General features: G+C 36.3%; 1 long non-coding RNA gene across 1 annotated transcript in view; it reads right to left on the reverse strand.

The window, feature by feature from the left end:
• Positions 1–17,860, reverse strand: part of LOC115274563 — a 24,856-nt gene extending 6,996 nt beyond the window's left edge. Inside the window, exon 1 of the long non-coding RNA XR_003901192.1 lies at positions 17,634–17,860. This is a non-coding gene — a long non-coding RNA (uncharacterized LOC115274563). The remainder of the gene's footprint in view (positions 1–17,633) is intronic.
• Positions 17,861–22,668: the final 4,808 nt, after the last annotated feature.

Here is a 22,668-nt window from a genome sequence, read left to right on the forward strand (position 1 = left end):
CCCACTCTCACCACTGTTGTTCAACATAGTGCTGGAAGTTCTGGCATCAGCAATCAGACAACAAAAAGAAATAAGAGGCATCAGAATTGGCAAGGAAGAAGTCAAACTTTCCCTTTTTGCAGATGACATGATACTCTACATGGAAAACCCAATCGACTCCACCAGAAACCTTCTGGAACTGATCAATGAATTCAGTAAATGAAGACTTCTTGATCCATAATAATCTCTCTTACCATTGTCCCTCCATCATATGCCATTTCACTTCAGGAGATCTATCCAGTTTATCATATCACACATACAATTTCACATATTTATTCTGTTCTTCAGTGTTTTGTGCACACTTCAATTCTGGTATTAAATTTTTAGTTTTCTACTAAAAATTACAATATTTTCGGGGCGTCTGGGTGGCTCAAGTCATGATCTCACAGTTTGTGGATTCGAGCCCCAGTTTGGGCTCTGTACTGACAGCTCAGAGCCTGAAGCCTGCTTCTGATTTCGTGTCTCCCTCTCTCTGACCCTCCACCAATCACATTCTGTCTGTCTCTATCAAAAATGATATCATGTTAAAAATTTTTAATTAAAAAAATAAAAATTACAATATTTTCTTATCTTCCAGCTTCCTTTTTATTTCCATCTCTCATGCTAAATGAATAGTTCTCTACTCTTTCCATAAAGTCTGATTCCTTGATTTTTTTTACTAACTCAATGCAGAAAGGTTGTAAAATGTGTTTTAATTTTTTTGTAGTAAATCTTTTTAAAGTATATGTTTTTTCCACATCTTCTATATTATATACCTTTCAATGATGAAGAGTATTCCCACAGACCTTAATTCCTTGGAATATACCTTTTCTCTGTTGACTCATCCTAGAATAGAGAAAGATTTATCCAGGCCAAACGTTGGTGATAAAGAGGACAGAGGGCTCTTAGAACCATTCATTGGCCACCTGATTGATATTAGAACCCTATTCTCAGGTATGAAGCTTTAGCTGGAGGCTAGCTGGTAAAATTTCCCTTCCCTAGTTCAGTGAGCTTTGGAGCTTCAGGAAGGAGCCAGAGCCTTTGAAGGGCAACTCAGTCTCTAAGCACACTTTTCTAATTTTTAGTGAAGCTATAGCTATAATTTCTGTTTTTTATGATATATTTATCAGAGAAAGAGAGAGCAAGAGCAGGGGATGGGCAGAGAGAGAGATGAAAACAAAGAATCTGAAGCAGGCTCCAGGCTCTGAGCTGTCAGCACAGAACCCAATGTGGGGCTGAAACCCACGAACTGCATGATCATGACCTGAGCGAAAGTCGGACAGTTAATTGATTGGGCCACCCAGGTGCCCCAATATAGCACTAATTTCTAACTCTGGTTCCCAACTTCTTTGGTGTGCAGCCTTCTCTGTCAAATGGAACTTCTGACTCCATTGCTCTTTTTTCTGGTTATGATGTCATCCGGATCAAAGAGGGGATGTATCACCCTGCTGGATGTCAATAGCGGAGCTATGACCTCCCTCACAGCTTCTTTTTAATGCAGCAGCAAAAGGAAATGTCTCTCCTTGGCCCTTTGCCCTTATCTTGTTCTTCCATTTTAGGGGAATTTTCTCTCTTCAACCAAGAAAAATAAATCACACTGCCATTAAAAGTTTAGATGGTATTATAACATTTTTTAAAAGATGAAATTTATTATTTTCCCCTATGTATTCTGTAAAATATGTATTTTCATTTGTTTATATGATCTGTAGTAAAAAAACTGGATTTCCTAGAAGTTTTATACCATATCTGGAATGTTCAAGTACCAATAAAGAGTTAATATAGGAGGGATTCACAAAATATTTGCCTTTGGCTCATAAATTCTATCGTTCACTCAATAATCTTTGCCTTTCCAGGCTCTGTTTGCGCTGAGATCCTTCCCTGGCTTGCCCTGGTACCATGGAGGTTCGGTGGCTATGGCTCTGGGAGGCACCACGTCCTGCCAGCTGTACTTCCAGGCTTCCGTGTCTCTTGGCTTCTGGCGTGGGTCTGACTCAGGAAAGCACGGGGGGTCCTGGGAAAACAGGAAGAAAGGGAGAGGCAGCCACCTGTCTTCGTCCCTCTGGGCTTCAGGTGGCATTCCCAATACATTTTTACTCTCTCTCCAACCGCCAACTCCAACTGATAAGCCTATTATGATTGCATATTACCCCAAGGGACTCTGTGCTCTGGGCTTTGGCAAAACTCTCTACTCTCTGTTCCTCCAGGCCAGGGATGAGGCTTTCTACAGTTATTAAATTCTGAGTTGCTTTGCCAACTTGATGGCTTCCTAATTCTTTATCACCTATGTAACCAATTACCTACATTAAATTCCTTTTGCTTTGAATACTTAGTGTTTTCCAACAAATACCCTGTCTGATACCCAAGCCATTAGATTAATATATATTGTGGGGAAATAGTTTCTACTTCCATAAATGGGTTAGAAAATAGCTTGAGGCGGAAAGCCACCAGACAAGGCAAAAGCACCTGAGGTTAGCTAGCGAGATACTGTAATAAGATCACGAGTAACTTGATGTATCGCCTGCAGGAAATTATTTTCCATCTGATGTCAATATACTATTGTTCTTTGATCACAAACTCTGCTTGCCCTCCCCTTTGCTTCTTACACACACAAGTTAATGATCACTGTCTGACTGTTTTCTCCACATTCATGTGTAAGATCTTGTTTTCTTCATGCTCATCATATGCGTAATATTTTGTGAGCTCAATAAATAGAGATGAAACTCCTGTTCGGGGGCTCTTGTCTCCTCCTGGACATTAGTCTCTTTCATATTCAATTCTGTATCCTCTCTAGCTAGACAAGAGAGAACTCCAGTCTCAAGTCTGCAACAATATAGAGCTATCTCAAATTTATATCCATTATAAGTTGGTCCATTTTAATGTTATGTTCTTTATGGCTTTGGTACTACTACTGATGGTGTTGATTATAATATGAGAATAATAAATATTTTGAACTCCCTGTCTCAGATTCTTCCTCAAAGGAAAAAAAAGTCATTAAGACATTTATGAAAAGTAAAACTGCCAAAAAGTAAAGATAGTAAGCTCCAAGTAAATAAAGAAATAAGTTATTTTTACCTATATAGGGATTTACATTTTAAAGAACTATATAACAGCAATACTAAGCCAAATAATAATACTTGTGTACTTTTGCTTTATATGGAGTAGTTTTCACATAAAGTACAGTTTCTATTGCTTTATATTTAACTGTTTATTGAAACACTAGCTAAGTACCCAGACCTGATTCAATTACAGAATCTTAGATGCCAAATAGTCAATTAACTAACAGTTGAATTCTAATATTAGAAATAATTTTTAAATGGTAGATCTTATTCATTTTCTGAGCAACAAAATATTTTCATATCATATGCAAACTTTTAATTTTTTCATAAAATTGAAATAATTCTCAACTGAAAAAGTGCCAGATTTTATCTCCGTGTTAAGCAAGGGTATGAATCCCTGTTTTGCAGCTGGATAATGGATCATTGTAAACCTTACACATTGTATTTTATAAAAATTATGTGTCCTGGTTAAGGAGAAATAGCCATTCATCGTCAATAAAAGCCAGTATGAAATTTCCCTTAGAGTCACTTAAAAACTGAACCAAAGCCAGTAAGTCTTGCCTTGTAACTATAGAATGGCCCATTTACACAGCTTCTGCTAATGCAGTATGACTTTTGGTGGGCCAAAGCCTTCTGAGTTTTTGCCAACAGACGTGGAAATTTCCTGTAATTACTACATCTGGGTATTTTGCTGGAATGATGTATGTGAAAAGGACCAGAAAACTTTATGGGTAAATTGATAGGATAATTGCTACAGCTTTGTTACACTTTATCATTTTATTACAGCTTATGAGTTCAGTTGCTAATGGCTTTGGTTATTTTCTTTTTACAGGACTTGAATTTTTTCTGTGATATGCTTTCTGATCCTGGCTACATATCATGCTGCTACAGGGTTCATCCACTGTATGCTCCATCATAGAAATTTTCTCTAGTCAGAACGGTGTATACAGAACAAATCCACACCCTGACACAGTGAAAACTAATGGACATACCTTGCTTGATCCACATGTTTATTTGTACAGAAACACAAATTGTCTAGATAATTAACATCTGGAGATTCCCAACACTTACTTTATGCACTGCCCTACCACATTATTCAATATCCTATTATGTATATCAACTGTATTTGATTACCTGGTAATCTACCTAAGAACTCTACAGAAAGCAGTCAACCCTAAATTAACTCAATTTCACTGCCCTGCTCGGGGAGAAATTGGCTTTCATATACAGTAAAACAGGTAGTTATGAAACATTTTAACAAAAAAAATCACAAAGTTAACTAGAAGTAAGTAACAAACCACTCTGATCACAGTTTGGGCAAAGCAGAGGATGGAAATGATATGTGAATAGGAATGAAAACGTGAGAGGTCAGTGTTAAGGACTCTATTAAGGAAAGAGGTGTGCCCGGTGGCTCAGTCAGTTGGGTGTCTGACTTCAGCTCAGGTCATGATCTCACGGTCAGTGAGTTGAAGCCCTGTGTCGGCCTCTGTGCTTACAGCTTGGAGCCTGGAGCCTGCACCAGATTCTGTGTCTCCCTCTACCTCTGCCCCTTGCCTGCTCTCTCTCCCTCTCTCTCTCTAAAATAAATTTTTAAAAAATATTTAAAAAATTAAAAATAAATAAAACAATGAAAAAGTGAATGAAGGAGTAGTGAGTGGCAGAGGGGAAATCCCTGTGGCACTAAGTTATTGCCTTTCTGTTACAAACCCACCTTTCTCTTCTCTGCAGTCTGATATTGAAGGTGATACAGAACTCAACATTTCTGCTTTGCCAGAACACATATTATATTCTACTAACAAGAAGTGCCTGAGGAAAGTAGGAGCCTAGTGGAGGGAGAAGGAACTTGGACCTTCCTGATTGCTTCCTGTAGGTCTCCTGGCTTCCTTTTGATTCTGTATCATCTTAGCAATTCTTTTCCACCCCAACAAGAGCAGCTCCTTCCCATAGAAAATACTGAATACAGTTACAGTCTTTCTGAAACTTGCAGAACCAGCTTCATCTCATGTGCTGCTCCTCATGTGGGGCCAGCTAGCTGGTGCTCCCTCTTCCAAGGTCTGGTTCCTGCCCCCCTGGGGCTTCTTTCATGTTACTAAATTTTAGTAATTCCAGTCTTTTCCCAAGAATGGTAGCCGTTTCTTGCATTTGCTACCTCCATGAGAGTTTATCATTTTCTTTTTACCCTCTCAGTTACTTAGCTAACAACTTTTTGCCTCATTAGCATTTCATACAACATTCTCTCATTCAGGGGCACCTGGATGGCTCAGTCAGTTAAGATCTAGCAGTTGGTGAGTTCCACCCCCACGTAGAGCCTGGAGCCTGGAGCCTGGAGCCTGCTTCAGATTCTGAGTCTTGCTCTCTCTCTGCCCATCCCCCACTTGTGCTCTGTCCACACTCTCTCAAAAATAAATAGTAAAAAAATAAACATTTTCTCTATTCAAATATGTAACATGATTTCTGTTTCCCCACTGGACCATGGCTGATATTGGATTTAAGGAGGCAATCAGATTACTAATTGCTCTTCAGATGATTGTGAAACTCACCCTATGAAAATGAAAAGGTGAAAAGAAGGATCCAGGATGGAAAAAAGCAAGGAAGATAATAATTGTCATTAAAAAAAAAAAAACTTGAACAGTGTTTTTGCTGAAAAATGTATGTATCACAATTAGGGAGCAAGACAGTGGTTAAATAATTACAGTGAACCTGACTTTGAGGGGAGTTAACAGCACAGAATTAATGCGTCAGAATTTACTCACCTTCTATATCTTCTATGCTCCAATTCTACTGACTGAATTTTGTAAAGATATACAGACACCCTGAGTATAAGGACTTCATGAGATATTTAGCATTAATAATGGAACATAGTAAAACTACTATTAGTTGTGTATCTCTTTATTCAGTTTATTTCTGTAACTCAGCTAATATACTTTTTATGGAGAGTCGGTAACACTGCCCTTACCATTCATTAACAATGTTAATACTTTTAGAAATTCTGGTAGTATAAACCACATGAAGTTAGCCTTCACCAAAGTAATCATCATGAAATATAATTAAGAAGTGTAATTTATTCAGATCTAAAAGAGATTTGTTCATTGGTCCATTTTCCAACAGAACACATGTAGAATAAAGAGCTTACTGAAGTATCAGAGAACTGAAAGAAAATGTAGGTAAATGTATGTATTATTGGGAAGGCATAAGAATTTTTGAAACAAAATAATGCCAGAGAACATTAACAAGAAATTTTATAGATTTAACATTAAAATTTGAAACATTAGTACCTCAAAGATGACCGCAGATAACAAATAAAAAACAAACAAAATATTAATGTATAAGCCTTAGTATACTTCATAAATAAGCAATCATAAGTCAATATAAAATGATGACTATACTAACAGAAAAAAGGAGATGGTGGTTAATATGTAGTTTTTAAAAATAAATTCAACTAAATAAATATATCCAATAAATAAAAATGTGTTAAATGAGATAATATTTTCTTTCCATGCATCAGTCTAACAAAGGGATTAAGAAAATGAGTTCCTCACACATTACAGTGAGGTTGCGGGAGAGGATATTATTCAAACATTTTCATAAAATACCTTGACAAGAGATCTTTTTAACTTTAAAGTATACATGCCATTTAATCTAGTAGTTCTTTTCCTATGAATTAATCCAACAGAAACTACCAGAAATATGCTAAAAATCTATAGTCTATGAAATATTTATATCTGCCTTGTTTATAATTCCAAATCAATTCAAATATCTGCATTAGAGGATTAATTATATTATCATAATACTATGAAAAATTAAAATATTAAAAAACAATTTTTACTGACATTCAAAAAAGTCATATATATATTCCTTATGATGCTATTACTAGACTGCTATACTCTATCAATATGCAGAAATATGTCAGAATGGTAAAGGCTATTTCTGAGTGCTGAAAGATTGGTGATTTTGAACATTTGTGCTTTTCTAATTTTTCCAAGATTATATTTTTGGCTGATTTTTTTACCCATACTCCTTGCCTTTCCCTATCTGTTCAAGTGTAGCACTAAAATTACTATGTGCCTCTGTTTTCTCAGTTCCTAACCAGATTGCAGTAGTTTGTGGTTGTTAATCATTTGCTTTTTAGCACAGTTAGGGAGAAGTGAATAAAGAAAGCTATAAACTAAAATATAAACAAAACTAAATAATGCATTCATAAGTTTTATTATGCAGCATTTAGGGAATGTCTACAAATTACTTCATCACTGAGAATTTTTTATTCTCTCTCTCTCTAAATTAAACCCTGATTCTGAACTCTAGTTCTCTCTTCTGATTAAATGAGTAGGGAAATAATGTGCATTCTCTGAAGAAGAACCTCTCTTTATATAAAATTATACATGTCACATTAACAGTTTCCCAAATTTACAGGTATTTACTATGAGATTGAAACTATTCCTTTTTCATTTTCTTTAAAATGAAATTTAAAAGTATCAAATTAAATGAATTTTAAAAGTATCAAAATTAAAATAGTTAAGCATTTTTAAAAACAGATAAAGAAAATTCTTAATGGTATTTCTCTCTAACCTCAATAGTCTTCTTTAATGGAAAAAAATAATAAATATTTAAAAGTTCTATATGATTGTCAACTTAAAATATCTAAATTTTAGTCAGTAATATAAGCAAAGTACTTCTCCCACATTTCCTTAGCACATTAAACCAAGTCAGGCACAGATGTGTACATTTTCTCAGAAGATTCTACAGTATCAGGATATTATTTAACCAGAATGGAAAAAAATTTATATTACTCCACACTGTTGAAACAGAGTCACCAGTGTTTAAAATGAAAAATATACATATATATATATATATTGAAGATTAATGGAATGCCTTATCAAGTTAATTTCATGGTATTTCACTATAAATTCGTTTTAGTTCTCTGGGTTTTATATCTTACCACATGCTAGTAAAATACATATTAGAAAATGGTTATACCATTGAACAATTATTTGAGGGCTATATTAAACTTAATAGATGCTAGTTGAAAGATTTGTCATTAATAAGGCCACTTTCTAAACTGTAGGAGAAGTATGATTTGGTTGGTTATATTTGAGGTTGTTTTAATCTATTTGAGGGTGAATTGGAAGAGTAGCGAATTTCAACATAACAACAAATACAGACAACAACTCTTCATTGTATATAAGTCATGAAACAAGCACATTCAAGAATAAAGTGTCCCTGATTATGCACCATCTTAATTGCAAATCACTTGTATTTTCCTTTCAGAAAAAAAATAAGGAATTGTGGAGAAAAATTGGGACAAACAATCTCAAAATAAAAGCTCATTCTACTGACAAAGTTAACTGTACACTTTCTTACAAAACCCAATATTTTTTTATCAAGTTAAATTGCGGTTTCATCTGGCACAGGCACATCTTGTCTGACATTCCTTTACTATCATACAGGACAGGTACACCATATTTACACTATATGGTATCTGTATAGATATCGTATGGATTTTACCTGGTCTACCAAGCAGAATCAAGTTTTTCCAGAATGAAAAATAATTTTTCTTCCAATGCCTATGCTTTTCTTTATAGTAATATCCACAGCCTTTTACAAGTGAAGAAATTGCAACACTTAATGCTATGAATTTGAAATTCATTAGGGGATGATTAAGTATGGAGTCCATAGCTCCACAGAGCAGTACACACTGCCTACCCCACCACATGGCAAATGGACCATTAGCTTAGTATTTCCTAAAACTACTCTAAAGCCAGTTAGCTTCCTACACTGTGACAAATACTAACCTCAGACTTTCAAACCCTGCTGTGATTTATTTTGTTCGGAGTTTCTTGTTAAGGCCTTGGAGAATATTCTCAGTGTGGCCGCTCTAGTGTCAGGAAGGATGCATGAATTGAGTTTTCAGAGCCTGAGGACTGAGACTCCACTCACTCTAATGCCAGGCTCAAGGAGCAAACTAGGTACTACATATAAGGAGAGATTATGCTCCTCCACAAACATGACTGTCTCGTTAGTTTTCCTTGAATATAAAATAACTGATCTTGGAAACCTCTTGATTGTTTTTGTTTATGAAATGAGGCAGAAAATGAAAACCTCTAACAAAAAGCCTCATTAAGACTGTTCTTTAAGGAGTGTTATTAACCTAGCTTTTCCTCTCTCTTGGCAGCAAAATTGCCACCCTCTCAGTCAAGAAAGGCCCTCTCCGTTCAGCTTGCTACCCAAAAACAAATGCTTTAATTCTTATTGAACTTATAATCTATATTAATATTATGAATTACATATAATTTGCTTATCCATGGTTATGTATAAGATAACCCTAAAGAATATACAAAATGCAATCCTGATATCAGGATATATATATGTATATATATATATATATATAGAGAGAGAGAGAGAGAGAGAGAGAGAGAGAGAGAGAGAGAGAGAGAGCCTCTCTTCACGTGAAATCCATGACATTTTAAGCTTTGAGTATTCTGAATCAACCTGGTTTTGTCAGCCAGTACTGAAAAGTGTGATTTTTGTTCTAGTCGTCTTAACCAGACAATGTAATGTGAGTCCTCAGTGTCTATGGTCTGACTGTGTTCGCTATTTCTCTTCTGGTTCAGCATTCAATAATCAAAGATCTTGGGAAATGGATGTCAAAATACTTATTGGAAAAAAGAATCCATCTGTAATAGGGACAGAAGCTGAAAACAGATGAAAGATCAGATTTATAAAATAAACACAACTACATTTCTTTTGCTATTGTAAACACCGTTTATTGTCCCCATGCATCACCCAGAACAGCATCCAAAAGTTTTACAGAAGTGAATTACTTTATGCTCAATACCATTTGGTCTACATTATACTTCGACCCCATACAAATTACAGCTAACCACCTTTGTAACTAGAAAATATGTTTGCTTTTTGTATATATGCGCTTTATATTTAACTCACCTCACCCTTTCCTCTCTTTCAAGAGCATGGACCATAATAATAACCAGTGGGTTTTTTTTTCTAACTGGTATTTCACATAGTTAAGGATAGTCCTAGGTGATAGGTATAAAAGTATTAAACAGAGACAGAAGCCCAGGTAAAACTCTGAATTAAGTTAGAGTGATCCAAAGGCCTAGAAAAGGAACTTTAGAGAATGTGCAGGGACTGTCTAAGAAAAGGAAAGTCAGTGACTAGTAGTTTAAGAAGACCTTAGGGACAAATAATTTCAATATAAAATTTATTTATGACATTATTCAAATAATTTACATCTTTTTTGTTTTTTTCATTATCCTGAAAAATGCTCAGGTTAAAAATCATCTGCTTTATTGGCTTGTAACCTCTCCCTATCTTTTACATTTTAATACTTTTAATAATTTTACATTATGTATTTTGAAACTATGACACTTAGAACATGAATATTTGTGATCTCTTTATTTTATTTTAACAGTTTTACCTAAGTTTTATTCCAAGAGTTTTATAATTTTAGCTTTTGTATTTAAATCTTTGATTTATATTGGGTTAATTTTTGTATTTGGTATTAGGGAGGGAGTCTGATACTTTTTGAATGTGCTGCATATGTGATAACTATATTTTAATTGTAGACTGGACATTTTCAAATATGTAATATTCTCTGACATTTTTAATACTTTTTGTCCTGAATTCTTATTTCATCTGTCACTAATATTTCTGCCCTTGATTTTAATGACTGGGTAATACTGGCAATTTTAATTTTAACTTCCTTTTCATTTAATATTTTATCTTGTGTATCTCATAAATAGTATGTCGAACTGTTTTGTTATTTATTTCTTTTAATAAGATTCTTAACTCAATCATATTTATTACAAGATTGCTTATTTGTAATTTTATTTGATATTTCATTGACATTTGTTACGTTTCTTTAATTTTTGCTTTTATCTTCAGGTATTACATATGGTTTATTAGATCATACCTTTCCTCTACTAATTGAGATGTTCTATATCTTTTCTAACTAATAGCCAAAACATGGAAAGAGCCTAAATGTCCATCACCTGATGAGTGGATCAAGAAGATGTGGTATATATACACAATGGAGTATTACGTGGCAATGAGAAAGAATGAAATCTGGCCATTTGTAGGAAAGTGGATGGACCTCGAGGGTGTCATGCTAAGCGAAATAAGCCAGGCAGAGAAGGATAGATACCATATGTTTGCACTCATAGGTCTAACAGGAGAACAGGAGAAACCTAATGGAGGACCAGGGGGAGGGGAAGAGGGAAAGAGAGTTGGGGAGAGAGAGGGAGGCAAAACCTGAGAGACTATTGAATACTGAAAAGGAACCGAGGGTTGAAGGGGGAGGGGGGCAAAGAGGTGGAGGTGATGGAGGAGGGCACTTGTGGGGAAGAGCACTGGGTGTTGTATGGAAACCAATTTGACAATAAACTATTTAAAAAATATATAATTATCTTCAAATCTTCTTAAAAATATGAACATATTTTTAACATTATCAATAAAGAAGCAATAACTACCCACTCCTTCATTTTAAGATAAAAACCTTATTAAATCCCAATCACTCTCCTCATACTTCTTTTTGTTGTTTTGTTTCAGTAATTCAAGAACCTAGATTCAGATTTTATTATTACTTTACATTATTTACCTTTACTTTTAAACTATTTGATAGCTGTATTATTTTGTAATAATATTAACAACCTTTAGACACTAACTTTTAAGTTTCACTGGCTCAATGTCTATTTCTAATTATGCTACACCTTTGCTAATTTTGAGCTCTTTTTAAAAATTATTTATTTCTCAATTGGCAGTTTTTCAAGGCTTTCCTTTTCTTTTCCTTCTTTTTAAGGAGACTAGGGGTGTGGTGCTTTTTTCTTATTTCACACATTCCTGAGAATGTATTTCTGTTGCGCCCCTACCCCAATGAATGACAATTCAAATAACAGATGAAAATAATGATTTCCCTCAAAACTACAGAGGTCCGCCCCAAAAGAATTGTATTAAAGCATGATACTGTTTTCTTTTATAGGCAATTATTGTACTGTTTGAGCGATATAGGATCCTTCTCTGCATTCTTTACTATCTGTCTCTCCGGGCTGCCCGTACGTTTCCCACTCATCTGCCCTAGTAGCCCTTTTTGGGTGCCACATTACATTGTGCCACATACCAGCAATGTATTTTCCCCAAGAAATTATGAGTAGTTTCAAAGCATACTTTATAAACCACTTCCTCTAATAAGCCTTCTCTTATTGTTATGGACCTGTATTAAAGTTTACCTGAGTTTGAATTCTAGCTCTGTTAGCTGTTAGTTGTGTGATTCAGGACACACTGCTTAACCTTTCTGTACTGCTGTTTCCTCATATGTAAAATAGGTATAATATTTACATTTTGGGATTGTTCAAAAGATTAAATGAGATAATAAGCACGGTGCCCTATTTAATAATTTAAAATGAACACAGTAACTATCTTCTTATAAAGCAGCAATTACATAATTGTTATTGATAATACTATCCATTGTAATAATAATGTCTGGCTATTAAGTGGGCAGAGTAGCTGTAATGAAGGCTGTTTAATAAAATTTAACCTATTAGTATTACCCAGGTACATTAATGTGACAGTCTGGCCAGGCTGACATAACAGCTAAAACACTACACTCAATGCTCTGTGACATAATGGTGCTTTGCTTTGTTGTGTTTCAAACAGGAGTCTAACCATTGCGGCTAATAATACACAATGACAACACATTTCTACCAATGTGAACATGTGTGCAGTGATGTAAACAGCATGATATTTCAGCCTAGGAGGGGAGGTAATAGCTGCAAGAATGCCTCATCTTCCTGTTCATGAATCATTAGCAGAGGGGATGCTTCATGTTTCCACAATAGAGCATAACATGTCTACATTACTTCTTCCTTGGCAAAATTCCACCAGACAAATCTGTTTGCTATTTCAAAATGATATGGATATCTTCCCAGAATTGATTTCAGAGAAGAGAACTGAGCATATTCTCAGATTTTAAAGATCATTTTCTCCAGATTGTCATGACCAGATTTTAAGGATACTGTTATAAAAGTCTACAGGGAAAAAAATCTTCTCTGAGAAATCTCAGTTTAAAATTACTTCATCTGAAAGAAATCCCATTGCCATATGTTTGCTTGGCCTAGATTTCATTCAATAAAGCTTCCCTTCTCATACATTCTTCAGAGAGAAACAAAATTAAGAGCAGTGTAGGTGCCAGCCATTAAATGCCTACGTCCTGTGTCAATTTTTAATGAGATCCTGTCAGTAACTTTTAATGGACTCTTGCTTTATAACCTAAAATTGTTGAGAAAGCAATATGATTAGAATTTATATGGGCAAAAAAATTCTTAGGCCCTTGCTTTTCTTTCTGAAAAATATTGCCTTCTTCCTTCCTTGCAGAAATTCAAAGTTCCTTTCATGTTCACAATCAAGATTACTTTTTTAAATTTTTCTTTTTTAACATTTATTTATTTTTGAGAGACAGAGAGACAGAGTGTAAGCAGGGGAGGGCCCGAGAGAGAAGGAGACACAGAATCTGAAGGAGGCTCCTACCCACACACTGTGAGATCATGACCTGAGCAGAAGTCAGACACTCAACCGACTGAGCCACCCAGGCACCCCCAAGAGTACTTATTTAAAATGGATGTGGTACCTTCTTCCTTCTTGTTTTAATGTTACCTTTGATGTTTTGTTTACATCCTATACCCTCATGTGTATTAGGCATTATTGTGAAAAATCAAAGATATTTAATAAAATAATGTGTAACACCATAGCTCTTGACCCACAATGTATAGTTGATGTTGAATAAAAATGGAAGAGAGGGGGCAGGAGGAAAGAAAATAAAATTAAAGAATTGGTTGAATGAATTGATGCAATATTATCACTTCTACCTAAAACTAAATGATGATGGAGAAATTTTAAGAGTATAGATTTAAGAACTGAGTTGCCACAAATAATGTAATATAATGCTTAAAGTATAATTATTAGAAAATGCTTTTTGAAGAATTTTGAAAACTTGTACTGCATTAACATTGAAGATTATATTTATGAAAGTCTATTACTATTATTGCTAAGCTGAAGTTTACAAATACCATCATATGTGCCAGGGTATAGGTTTTAGAATGAAAGACTACATAGCTTGTCATGGCCATAATGATTATGAGTAAAATTAAAGCCTATTACTTATCCTAAGCAAAAGTTAGTCACTGACAGAGTCACAACTAGAATTCAGGCCTTTTGTCTCCTAATCTAATGCCCTCCTCCATGACTCTAATATATCCTACTAACAGGAGGGTCTATCAGTGTCTCCAGGGGAGATTAAGCTCTTGGCACAAGTCTATGGCATGTTCTATCCTTACTCCTCTGTTGTTAAAGTCCAAATGTACAAGATATCAAGTCAAACAGTACATTGGCTGATTTTTCCAAATGCACACAGAAAGGTATTCGAGAAGATATGAATGGAAAGTGCAGTAATGAATCATATTTAGATCTATATCTAGATTTAGATCTATATTAGACTTCAATGCAATAGTCAAAGCTAAATAATGAAGTGCTTTCTAGGTAGCAGACTGTTTTAAGTGTTTTTACATCAATGCACTCTTATACAGACTGCACCTGTAGATAGTCTTATGAACCTATTTTAGAGATAGGAAAGCTGGAACAAAGATGATATGATTAATTGTCCAAGGGCACATAGTTATGAAGTAGCAGAGTTAGGGTTTGAATGCACCCAAGTCTGTATGAGAGTACTCATTCTTAACCACTCTTGCAAATTTCCAATACTTAGTTGATAATAGTGAATCAGTGCATCAAATCAACGTTGAAGTTGGAGCTATCACCATGGAGCATAATCTCGAACTCTTCTGGAGCACACTTAAGCTATCTGGCCCACGAATGGCCAGAACTTCTCTTACTCTTCTATTCTCCGTATAGAATCACAGGCCATAAATATGGAGACTTTTTCACCGCAGAATGTCAACTAGAAAATTTTGTCTGAAAATGATTATTCACTAACTTAACATAACACTTGATCTGTTTTTAAGAGTCAGGATCCATCTGGTTTTAAGTTTCCCTTCAATTATCAACAAGGCCATCAGTAGCTTCCCTGGGATGTCCTTTTCCATGCTCATAAAGACCACCATGACTTTTAATTTTCTACTTCATTTCTCACCAGGAGAATTTGCCGTTATAAAGTGAAATGTTGGTAATTATAAGCTGTCATACCTTGATAGATGGGGATAAATCCCAGAAGCATTCTAAAATTGTATAAGTGACTCTGGTGTAGAATACTTTAAGGAAATCTCCTACATATTTCTATAAAATTCTGCTGGACTCTTTGGTATACAGGGGACTTAACCTGTCATGTTCCATGTACACTATTCAATGCTGAGGTTTGAGCACAGAGTTAAATAATATGGTATTTTGCTAACTAAGAGAACACAAACCAAGTGTGTTTTTACTTTTAAAAATCAAAATCTTGGCTTTCAACTGGTTTATTATTAATTGTTAAGCCTAAAAGACAAATGCAGGGGAATGATTTATTTAATTACCCATCCATATGCTATATTAATGCCAAAATACTAATAATTTGTCTACGCATTTTCTCTTTGGCCTTTGTTCTAAACATTCTTAGTTAAAATGCATCTTCCCATGCTATTTAATAAAAATTGAGCAGAAAGATACCAATTATTGTCTGCCCTCCTCAAAGGAATTCTTTCTAATTGCATTTTGAAATTAACTACTAATGAAACGTGAAAATATATGCAGAGCCCTGGAAACAAACAAAAAAATAAATAAAAACTTGGGGTATTTACCTAAAGGAATAGAGAAAATACGAAAAGCAAGTACACTCCAGAGGATTATATAAATAAAATATTACATAGTACAGTATGAGACCGTGGTTTATGATAACATTGAGAAATAGGTAATGAAATTTAGGACACTGCAAAAAAAGGAAATGCTTTTTTTTACTAAGAATTTTTTTTCTTGCCCTTTCATTGTTCCTTCATTTATGAAGCAACAAAAAGAAATCATTGCCAGAACTCTTGAATGTTAGAAGATAACTTGGGGGCTGTTGAGCTTTATGAGCTCAAAGATAACACACAATGGAAAGAGCCAGAAGAGGATTACAGGAAAAAAGAGCAAGTAAGATGTGTGAAAGTCCTTCAAAGACAACACAATGATTTGCAGCAAACTAAAAGTCAAGTATTGAAAAATGAAGATATCTGAGAGACATTTCAGAACAGTTCTCCAAAATCTTTAAAGAAATTATTTAATAAAAAATATCTATTAGAATCTCCATTTGGTCTAATGAGTTCTTTTAGGATATGGACTCTAAAATACTATTTTACACTTAAAAAATCCTTCTTCTATTATTTCATTGATTATGATTTCTGTTCAGTATGGCTTACAATAGAATCCGAACAAATTATCATTCTTTTTAGACCTTTGGAAAAAAATCTGAATAGTAACCTATTAGAGACAAACAAACAAACAAAAACAACTAGTTTAAAATAACTCTTATAAGTAGATTTGTTTATTCATCAATATTTCCAAAAAACAAGGTGGTGTACATTGCCGTAAGCAAAGACTGGCTATTGAAACAATTTCTAAGGAGAAAAAATATATAACACCTTCTCCCAAATAAAAGTAATACGTATTTACTCATTCAGTATAGAAAAATGGAGCTTGTCTTTTTTTTTTTTTTTTTTTTTTAGCTCTAGAATACTATATAACTCATAATAAATTTCAGTAGGATTTTGTCTCCTTGTCTGTGTAGTCTGGGTAAGATACTGTTGCATTCCTCCTAAATATTCTTTATTGACTATGAAGATTTTAGATGGTGATTATAAAAAAAGAAAAAATTCAATAAATTCCAAATGAGTGATCTCAGTGCCATTCAAGACATATTCATATTCAGAATGGTATAATAGAATGTGTTTCAAATTTAGGAACAGTCATTCTAATTTAGGTGACTTGGTAGGTTAAAAAAAAATACATAACAGAATCGGAGATTTTACGATGTAATTTGGGTTACAGTCAATATTCAATGTCCAGATAACGTTTTAGTATTTTTTTCTGAGAAATATTAAAAAATAAATTTAAAAAACTAAATTCATTAATCATCTGCTCCCATAAGTTTCCTTCTGAAAAGTGTCCTTTCAAAGGAGGCATCAGACCAAGTTGGAGGCGAGGAGACACAACCCAGCCGCCGCCGTCTCCCCACATACGTCAACAATTACAAAGTTATCCACCAACCAAAACACCTCTTCAAGAGTTGGGAGTCCACTTTAGAAACGTCAGCAACGCCGTGGACCGAAAAGCCTGACAGTGGCCACACAAAAAGAGAAGGAACACTGCTTCATTTGCCTGCATCGTCCCATTCCCTCAAGCCAGCTCTTCTCCGCACCAAAAAGGAACTTCCAGCTAGAAAGATTTCTCCTCCCTGGGACCTAGTAGGGTGAACAGTCCGTTTCCCCGGCCTTTCTGGGCACGAAAGTGCCCTTTGATTTCACCCTATTCCGCAAAGCTGAGAGCTACAGAGACAGATGGGAACATGCAGAAAACAGGGCCTACCCGTAGCAGCCACACGGCAGAAGGATCCTAGCTCACAGGGAACTCCTTTACGGAGAAATCCAGTGGTTTTCACCGCGGAAGAAGGGACCACAGGCCAGCACAGCTGCCATGGACCCCCTGCAGATTTTACCAGCTTCTGCCCCACAGGTTTTCACGTTCCCCGAGGGCAGCAGCCTGAACCCCGGTGGATTCCCCTGGTCCTCAGCGGCTCGGAACGGCCTCACCTGAGAGCTGGCCTCTGCGATTGCGCAAGCGCAAGACTCTTGCTTAGAACCGCGTGGCTGATTCCCACTGCCCTGCTGGCGCTCAAGACTCGCTTCTCCAGCTCTGCATCTGCATGGCCCCAGTACAACCCGCTGCCCTGGCCTCTGCCGCCGTGCGCCCATGGCAAGACCCGGCAGCCTGGTGGTACCTGCCAACAGCCAGGAGCCTGCAGCTACCGGTGTGCCCGCAGTTAGCCCCAACCTTTGCTGCCCGTGCAGGACCACAGCTTTACGTCTGTGTCTGCAGCCGGTGCTTCCCACTACACAAGGACCTGCAGCTGTTTGTGAACACCATCGGTTTTGGCTACCGCCGCTTGCCTGCCTTGATCCCTAGTATTTGAAACTGGAAGTGTCACTAAGGACCTCACCAGACTTTGGAGCCACTTTAGACACACACCCGCACTCCACATTCTCCCACCCCCACTCCTCAAACCCCTGTGCTGCACTCACCGAGTACCACAAATTTGTAGATGCTGTGGACCCCAGGCCTGAGTCGAAGACACAACATGTCCTGAGCCACAGGACACCCCAGCATGCCCCCACCCACAAGTGGAAGTCAGAAAGGCCAAAGTCAGTCCATAAAGTCTAGAAGAAGAGGCTGCTTCTCATAGCTGACAAAGAATTAATATCAAATTATTATATCAAAAATATTCAATATTATTCATTTTATCTTTATAGAGCTCCTACAACTCAGTAGTGAAAAAATATGTATGATTTTTTCAAATGGTCAGAGGAACTGAGTAGACATTTTTCCAAAGAAAATATCCAAATGGACAACAGGTAGGTAGATAAAAATGTTCTGAAGAAAACAGTTATTAGGAAAATGCAAATCAAAATCACAATGATGGAGCTCCTGGGTGGCTTAGTCGGTGAAGCATCCGACTTCGGCTCAGGTCATGATTTCACAGTTTGTGGGTTCCAGCCTGTGCTGACAGTTCAGAGCCTGGAGGCTGCTTCAGATTCTCTTCTCCTTCTCGCTCTCTCTGTCTGACCCTCCTCACTCGTACTCTCTCCCTCTCGCCCTCTCTCTCCCTCTCAAAAATAAATAAACATTAAAAAAATTAAAAAACAAAATCACGATGATATCACTTCACACCTACTAAAATGACTATCATTGAAAAGACAAGATTACAAATGTTGGAGAGGATGTGGAAAATAGCACACGCTGTTAATGGGAATGTAAATTGGTATATATATTCAATGGAATATTATCCAGCCACAATAAAAGAAGGAAATCTTGCCATTTGTGGCAAAATGGGTGGACTTTGAGGAAATTATGCCAGTGAAGTAAGCTGGCCTGTAGAAGACAAATAATATATGATCTTGCTTATATATGGAATCTAAAAAAGCTAAACTCACAGGAACAGAGAGCAGAATGGTGGTTACCAGGAACTCAGGGGTGGGAGGAGTGGAAAATGTCAATCAAAGTGTACAAACTTCTAGTTATAAAATGAATAAGTTCTGAGGATCTAATGTACAACATGGTGGTTATAGTTAATAATATAATATTACATACTATAAAATTGCTAAGATAGTGTATCTTAAGTGTTCTCACCACAAAAACGAAATGATAACTATGTGACATGATGTAGGTGTTAGGTAATACTATGGTGGTAATCGTTCTGCAATATAGAAGTGTATCAAATCAGCATGTTGTACGCCTTAAACTTACAGTGTTTTATATCAGTTATGTCTCAATAAAGCTGGGGAAAGAAGAGAACGGTCATTTTCTGAATTTATTATGTGAGATAGAATAAAGGGCACAACTAAAGAAACAAAGAAACGAGCATACAGAGTTTAGAATCTAATTATTTCCATTGTCTGCTTTCTTCTCATCTTTTTCCTGTTTTTGACTAGAGATACTGATGTTAATCTCTCCAACTCATGAAAGAATAGAACCAAATAACATACCTTTGTTTCATTTTATACTAGATGAAATATCAGTTTATTGAGTCAATGTTCTTATAGACAAAAATGAGCCTTAGGAGGGGTGAAAAAACTCAGTTTCATATTTTTAAATATCTCAGTTTCCCCTCTCTAATAAGACAAAATACGCGCACGCACACACACACACACACACACACACACACACACACACACACACACATTTCTGCTCATTCATTCATTCAACACTCAGTAAACTTCATTGGGTACTAAATATGTGCAAGGAACTCACCTAGAAACTGAATGTACACTATAATCAACACAGAGCCTCTGCTCTAGTAGAATTATATTCTAGTGAGGGGACACAGAAGAAAAAAAAGTAGCCACAAATAAGTACATAATATGTTTGTTAGTGGTGATAAGTGGTAGGAGAAAACTAAAAGAAAATAGAAGGCATATAGTGTGAGAGTCAACGGAGTCCTCTTTGAAAGATGACATTTGAGCAGGCACCTGACTAAATAAGTAAGCTCTGTGTATCTGTAAAGTATACCTTGAAGCAGGCTACGGGTATCTAGAAGTAAAACAGTCCAGGAAAAGGAAATAGTAAGTGATCTGATCTGAGCAGATCATTGTGGTTTGTTCACGGAAGAAAAGTATAAGTAAGCAGTGTGAGGAAGGGTACTTTGCCATCACAAAGTACCACAGACTGGGTGGCTTAAATAACAGAAATTTATTTTTTCACAATTCTATAGGCTGTAAAACTAAGGTCAAGGGGTCAGCAGGGTTGGCTTCTTCTGAGGACCTTTCTTCCTACTTGTAGATGGCTGCCTACTCACTGTGGTCCCCACATGATCTTTCCTCTGTGTGTGCCTGTAGCCTATTCTCTTCTTCTCACAAGGACACCAGTCACCAGTCATACTGGATTACTGCCCACACTCATGACCAAATTTAATTTAATTACCTATATAAAGGTTGCTATCTCCAAATATAGTCACATTCTGAGCTACTGGGGATTAGACTTCAACATGAAAATTTTAAGGGACAAAATTCATCTCCTAAGAGTGGATGATCGCAGGAGAGAACAGATGTTTTTGTTTATTTGTGGTTTTGGTGTGTGTGTGTGTGTGTGTGTGTGTGTGTGTGTGTGTATACACAATTCTTCCTTTTTTCTGTTGTTGTTGTTTGTTTTGTTCTTGAGTGATTAAGACTGAGCCCAAGGGACGGGAAGTTGGAGAGTGAGTTTGGGTAAGTCTGTCATGGAGTTTTGTTGCAGAGTAGAACAGTAAAATAGGACAGTATTCTAAAGGCACATGGAAAAAAAAAGGAGGACCCCTTTTAAGATGAAATATTGTATATTATATTTCTGTTCTATTGGAGAAAAATGAAGAGATAACTATAGAGAAAAGACTTCTGTACTCAAGGTAGGTATAGGATCAACTGCATTCATGAAGTATTTGGACTCACATAGGAAGATGAACAAGTGATTCTTGGACTTTTCCATCTGTTTAAATGCATCACTATTTCCAACTCCCTCAAGATTAAGTATTTTAAAAAGAAAATAATAAAAAATTCAAAGAAAAATGCAAAGAAGGAAGGAAAACAGGACGGGAGGAAGGTTGATTGTTTATTGGCTCATGAAGTAGAATTTTTTCTTAACAGTTGGCCTAAAAATTCTTAGGAAAGGAATTGTCTTTACTTGAAAATGACTTGTTTAAGAGTAGAACTGGAGGGACACCTGGGTGGCCCAGTGGGTTAAGCCTTCGACTTTGGCTCGGGTCATGATCTCGCAGTTTGTGAGTTCGAGCTCCATGTCGGGCTCTGTGCTGACAGCTTGGAGCCTGGAACCTGCTTGAGGTTCTGTCTTCCTCTCTCTCTCTGCCCATCCCCACCCATGCTCTATCTCTCTCTGTCTTTCAAAAATAAATAAACATTAAAAAATTTTTTTAAAAAAGAGTACTACTGGGATTCTGAAGACTTACTAGAACTAGAATTTAGAAGGGAAAAAAAAGAGCAAAGCAAAAAACTAGGCCAAAACAAAAGGAGAGGGCCTTTGAAAAGAGAGAAGAACAGAAACTGAACATCCTAAGATGAGTAAGTCAAGGAAACTTCTGTGGCTAAAAAGCCAGAAAGCAACTTTTAAAGACCAGAAAATGCTTAATACACAATTTTAAATTATTTTGTTACTACCTCTAGCCAAGATAGATCAACAGGGAGCAGATTTTCCCTCCTGTCAGAAACAGTGAAAGAACTGGACAAAATATAAGAAACAAATATTTTTTAGGCAGTTCAAGACAGTGATCAGTGAAAAAGAAGAAGAAAATGTGGGTGAGCCTGGATGGCTCAGTCGGTTAAGCCTCAGAGCTCAGGTAATGGTCTCGTGGTTTGTGAGTTCAAGCCCCACCCTGGGTTCTGTGCTGACAGCTCAGAAGTTGGAGCCTGTTTCAGACCCTGTGTATCCCTCCCTCTACCCCTTCTCCACTCACACTCTGTCTGTCTCTCTCAAAAACAAATAAGCATTACAAAGAAGAGGAAGCAAATGAAACCAATACTCAATTTCTCCAGCTATTGACTGCAGAGTTTTGAGTGGCAGCCTATGGAATAGAAATCCAGGCAGTTCCAAAGACTCCTGAGAGGAGGAAACAGCGTCTAGAGTTCAGAAAACCCAAGCTGGCATTTGCACAGCATACTACAGGAGGGAAGAGAATTACATAGAGAGAGAGAGAAAACCGCAAAGGAGTCTCTGAAGAGCGTATGTACACGAGGAAACCACCTAAGGCCAGAACCACAAAAAAGAACAATCCCTCAAGCTCATACAAAGCCAGGAATGATTTATATTCTCACTAGTCAGATTGGGAAAGCTTTGTAATTCACAGGGCATCAGGTAAAGC

This window comes from Suricata suricatta, chromosome 1 (genome assembly GCF_006229205.1).
Source record: "Suricata suricatta isolate VVHF042 chromosome 1, meerkat_22Aug2017_6uvM2_HiC, whole genome shotgun sequence".
NCBI lineage: Eukaryota > Metazoa > Chordata > Mammalia > Carnivora > Herpestidae > Suricata > Suricata suricatta.